The sequence below is a fragment of the Palaemon carinicauda genome, chromosome 32 (genome assembly GCF_036898095.1).
Source record: "Palaemon carinicauda isolate YSFRI2023 chromosome 32, ASM3689809v2, whole genome shotgun sequence".
Lineage (NCBI taxonomy): Eukaryota > Metazoa > Arthropoda > Malacostraca > Decapoda > Palaemonidae > Palaemon > Palaemon carinicauda.
In genome coordinates, this window is record NC_090756.1 from 35,956,645 (window position 1) to 35,961,644 (window position 5,000).

Below are 5,000 nucleotides of genomic sequence, written 5' to 3' on the forward strand. Positions count from 1 at the left end.
TCACAATATTTCTATATTCGCCTACTTCAGTCAGTCATCTGACTTAACTCAATTTTCAAGATGAAGTTAGTTGTCACAGAAATAGTAACTTCATTTTTAAAATTAATTTCCTTAAATTTTTCGTCTTATTGGGGCCTTTAGTCAGTTCCAAGAAACAAATACAGTTTTATGCTTTTTTAGATTTTCCATTAGAATTAGTTCCACAAAACTCTCCCTTACGTTATCTATAGTACTGTTATCTGAGGTCGTTTTTATTCGATCTCGTTACCATTTTTTTATGGTTTTACTAAGGTTTGATCATTATTTCCTAGCTTGCAAGTACACATTATATTAATATATCGAAAAGGGGCTTTGGCTGATATCAACTCATCTGAACCATATCAAGTCAGATTTTTTTTTTCATTAATATATCCTTCTCCTTTATGTTTCCTATTGATATCAATTATGAAGAGAGTGTGTTTTAATTACACCAAACTTAATACAGATACCTATTACTTATACAACATATATTATCTCTCTCTCTCTCTCTCTCTCTCTCTCTCTCTCTCTCTCTCTCTCTCTCTCTCTCTCTCTCTCTCTCTATATATATATATATATATATATATATATATATATATATATATATATATATATATATATATATATATATTATATATATATATATATATATATATATATATATATATATATATATATATATATATATATATATATATATATATATATATATATATATATATATATATATACTGTAAATATACATTGTATATATATATATATATATATATATATATATATATATATATATATATATATATATATATATATATATATATAGATATGTATATATATACTGTAAATATACATTGTATATATATATATATATATATATATATATATATATATATATATATATATATATATATATATATATATATACATGTATATAATATATATATATATATATATATATATATATATATATATATATATATATATACAGTATATATATATATATATATATATATATATATATATATATATATATATATATATATATATATATATATATATATATATATATATATGTATGTAATCATCAGCCGTTACTAGTCGACTGCAGAGCAAAGGACTCAGACATGTCCTTCAACTTGCGTTTGTATATGGTCTTTCTGTGCCAGTACGCTTCCGCTGGCTTCCATGTTCGTTGATCCATCTTCCTTCCTCTGCTTCTTTTTCAGTCTCTGGGGACCCATTTTGTTATTTTTAATGTCCATCTATTGGATGTCATTCTCACTAAATGTCCTGCCAGTGTCCATTTCTTTTTCTTACAAGTTATAAGAATATCCCATAGTTTAGTTTCTTCTCGTATCCATGTTGCTCTTTTTCTGTCTCTTGGTGATATTTCCATGATTATTCTTTCCATACCTTTATTAGTTGTAAATGCTGATGTTTTAAGACTTTATTAAGGCTCCAAGGTTCTAATGCACAAGTTAATACTGATAAGACCATCTCATTAAATACTTTTCTTTTTGTAGAATGTGGCATTTCACTATTGTTTACCAAATGCTCTACACTCCTATGCTTATTCATCTTTAATTTCGGTATCGTGTCCTGGGGAAACAATAACTGTCTGTCTTAAGTAATTGTATTCCTTAACAATCTCCAGAGGCTCCTCCACAACTCTTATTTGTTTTCACTCGGACTTTTCATTGAGCATTGTCTTAGTTTTACTCATATTAATTTTCAGTCGTACATTTCTGCTTTCCCTATTCAAATCTTCTGTCAAATTTTGTAATTCCTCCCATAATTCCTTGAACAAAACTATATCATCTGCAAATCTTAATTTGTTAAGGTATTCCCTGTCTCCGTGTCTAACCCCTTTCTCAATCGAAATTTTCTAATTATCTTTATGTAGTTTTACGATTGCTGTAATTCCTATATAAGTATCTTCAAGTGTTTAAACCTGTCTGCTTTCTTGGTTGATTAATGTCGAGCTGTCATTTTATTTCACCTAATATGTTCTTTGTAAATATTTTGTATATTACAGAGAGTAAACATTTTGGGCGGTAATTTTTCAGTTCTCTTGTGTCTCCCTTTATTTGATTTAGTATAACAATAGAGTTTTTCCAATTGTAGATATAGAGAATTCTTGCAGATATTTGGTGTAGAGTTCAGATTTACTGCTATGAAATCTCCTCCATTTATCATTAACTCAATGGTTAGGTCATCCTATCCTGCAGCTTTTCCTCTTATTCATTAATTAAAATCATAATGAACCACGATAAGCTTCCACTTCTACCCCCATTAAATCTCCTCCGTCAACAGTGAGAAGCCCTGGCTACATCCTGAAGGACTTCACCTAAGGCATTTATTCCCCTTCGAAGAACTCCCAAGGAATAATCTCTCGGGACGTATTGAGGATGTCCGTAGGTGCATGGGGTAAACGGAGCCTAAATTACCTTCCTGGATGCTCGAAGGGGGCGCTGCCGGGGAGGGGGGAGGGGGGCTGGCAGGTGGGTAGAGTCTGTAGGTAAGAGTGGTTTGTTTTGTGTTGGTCTTAATGAGTAATAAATGTTTTAGTAAACGTTTGGCTAATGGGACTTCCCCTTTAAGTCCTCTTGCTTTAAGGCCCATCCCAAAGATTTGTTTTAATTTTACCCGCCAAAAAAAAAAAGCTGGTGTTTTTACGTACATATATCTACATAGAATTATATATACACATACATCTTTTTCCTAGCATAAAAGAGAGAGAGAGAGAGAGAGAGAGAGAGAGAGAGAGAGAGAGAGAGAGAGGAGAGAGAGAGAGAGAGAGAGAGAGAGAGAGAGAGAGACGGCATTCTTCATTCTTGTAAAGATAGTCTTTTATGGAAGTTGCCAATCTTGACATCCTCTATTACACATTAAATTATATCCAGAGGATTCTCAAGGCTCCAACAACAACAACAACAATAATAATAATAATAATAATAATAATAATAATAATAATAATAATAATAATAATAATAATAATAATAATAATAATAATAATAATAATAATAATAATACTTTGAGAAAATCTGCAGAGTAACTCGGTGAATATCAAATCCCCTCCAAGTCTTTCTTCAGAAAACGAAAGTGCCAAACTGAAAAGCTATTTACTGATGTATAACAAGGCTGAGAACAAGCCTCCCCCCACCTGACTATCTCCCCCTCCCTCGCCCACACTGTGAGGCGAAAAGGTGACGGGGGCTGGGGGTGGGGAGAGATAATATTTCTGAATGAGGCGAATGATTTGGAGGAGAACAGAAAATGCAGATCAGATGGAGTGGCTGGGAGTTCACCTTCAGAAAGTGGTTGTGATGTCAAGTGAGGAACAGAGTTGATTGAACCGGATTATGGGGAGACTTTGATGTATGGCAAAAGAAGAAATTGAACGATGTGAAAAGGGATTTTGACGAAGGAAAAATCTATTTCTGGGGAGATATCTGTGTCACCCGGTGAAAAGGTCCTTCTTGTCACTTTTCTGATATAAATAACTTCCTAATATACCAGAAAAAGTTAAAGCATGGAATGCAGAGGTTACTACTCTCGCGTGAACAGACTTAGAGCGTCGTGTATAAAGATAGGGCTTGTGAAAACCACTATTCACAGGTCGTCTTCCATTTAGATAATTCCCTCGCCAATAAGGGATGAGCTGTTACAGCGGCACTAACCAAACTAACCTGAAACACTCCACCGACGCCAGACTCAAGCGCTATCTACTCATCCTTCTTTTGGACTCGTGTCGCGACGATACCTTTGTTTTTCAGTGTGCCCTTTTTCTCGGTTTTTTTTTATTACTTCGCCATGGCGAAGCTCTCCTTCCCCCTGCACCAATGTTAAGTACCATAGTTTGTTTTGGCATTACTTATTGCCCGAGCTTGTATGCCTTAATTACGTTTTGCGTGTGTTTTAGTGCGATCGGCCGGTAGCCGTACAGCATCTTCTACGATTCATCACCACACTTTGTTTACATGCCTTCAGGTAATTTTGTCATGCTAGATTCTGTTATTAATCTTATGTTAGATTAATTGGCCTTGTGCCCTAGTTTTAGAACCCCTTTTTTACTTTTAAGTACTTATTAAGTCGCTTCCGAGTCCGTGTTTTTACGTTAGCGAAGAATAGCATTCGGCGTTTTATTACAGTTTAGTTCCCTACCCTAGTTAGGCTCTTCTGACTTGCTACGAGGTTACCGTTCTTGCTTAACGTTAATTTTGGACTTGATTGTCATGTCTATGCTAGTCTTCCGTTTGTCAGAGAATATCTTTTATTGCCCTTTTCGTCTATTCTTCGCTAACTTTAATTTTGAATTTTATGTACTACTACGGACAGCTTTGTTTTACTTGTGTTATCGTTTAAGGTTCGTGTTTATTCTAGATCGAGCTTGGTACCCTATGAGTGAGAGAGGCTGGAGTTTCGCGCTTTCAGTTTTACATTACTGTCTCGGAATATTTTCCTCACAGATCAGGGTTTCTCCCCCTCTCTCTCTCGCTCCCTTGAGATTATACATTTACTTTGTTAGGCTACTTTGCTCTTTCTAGTAGGTTAGTGTTTTGTTATCTTACATAGGCCCTGTTGTGTTAGTCTCCCTATTTAGGTTACCTCACTTGGCCTGCTCTCGAGCCGCCAACTTGTTCCCCCTCTCCCTCATAGTTCCACCCGACCCCGCTCAGGCCAGGGCATCTCTAGTCTGGACCCTGTTTACCCCGGAGCTCCCCCATGGTTTTCCGTTAACGTACTTGAGCTGGGAACACATTACTTTCCTAACTTACTCCAGTGCTCCCCTTCGACTGGGAAACCCTCCCCTCGTTGGCCTTCAGCACCTTTGACTCCGGGGCTACGACCCCTTCACACGACAAACTTTGTTATTTCTCCGCCCCTCCCTTTTTAACTCCACTAGTTTACCTACCGGAGATCATTACCGGAGATCTTTTATTTATCAAGGGCCACATCCCCCCCCCACCCGGAACTCCGGCGCA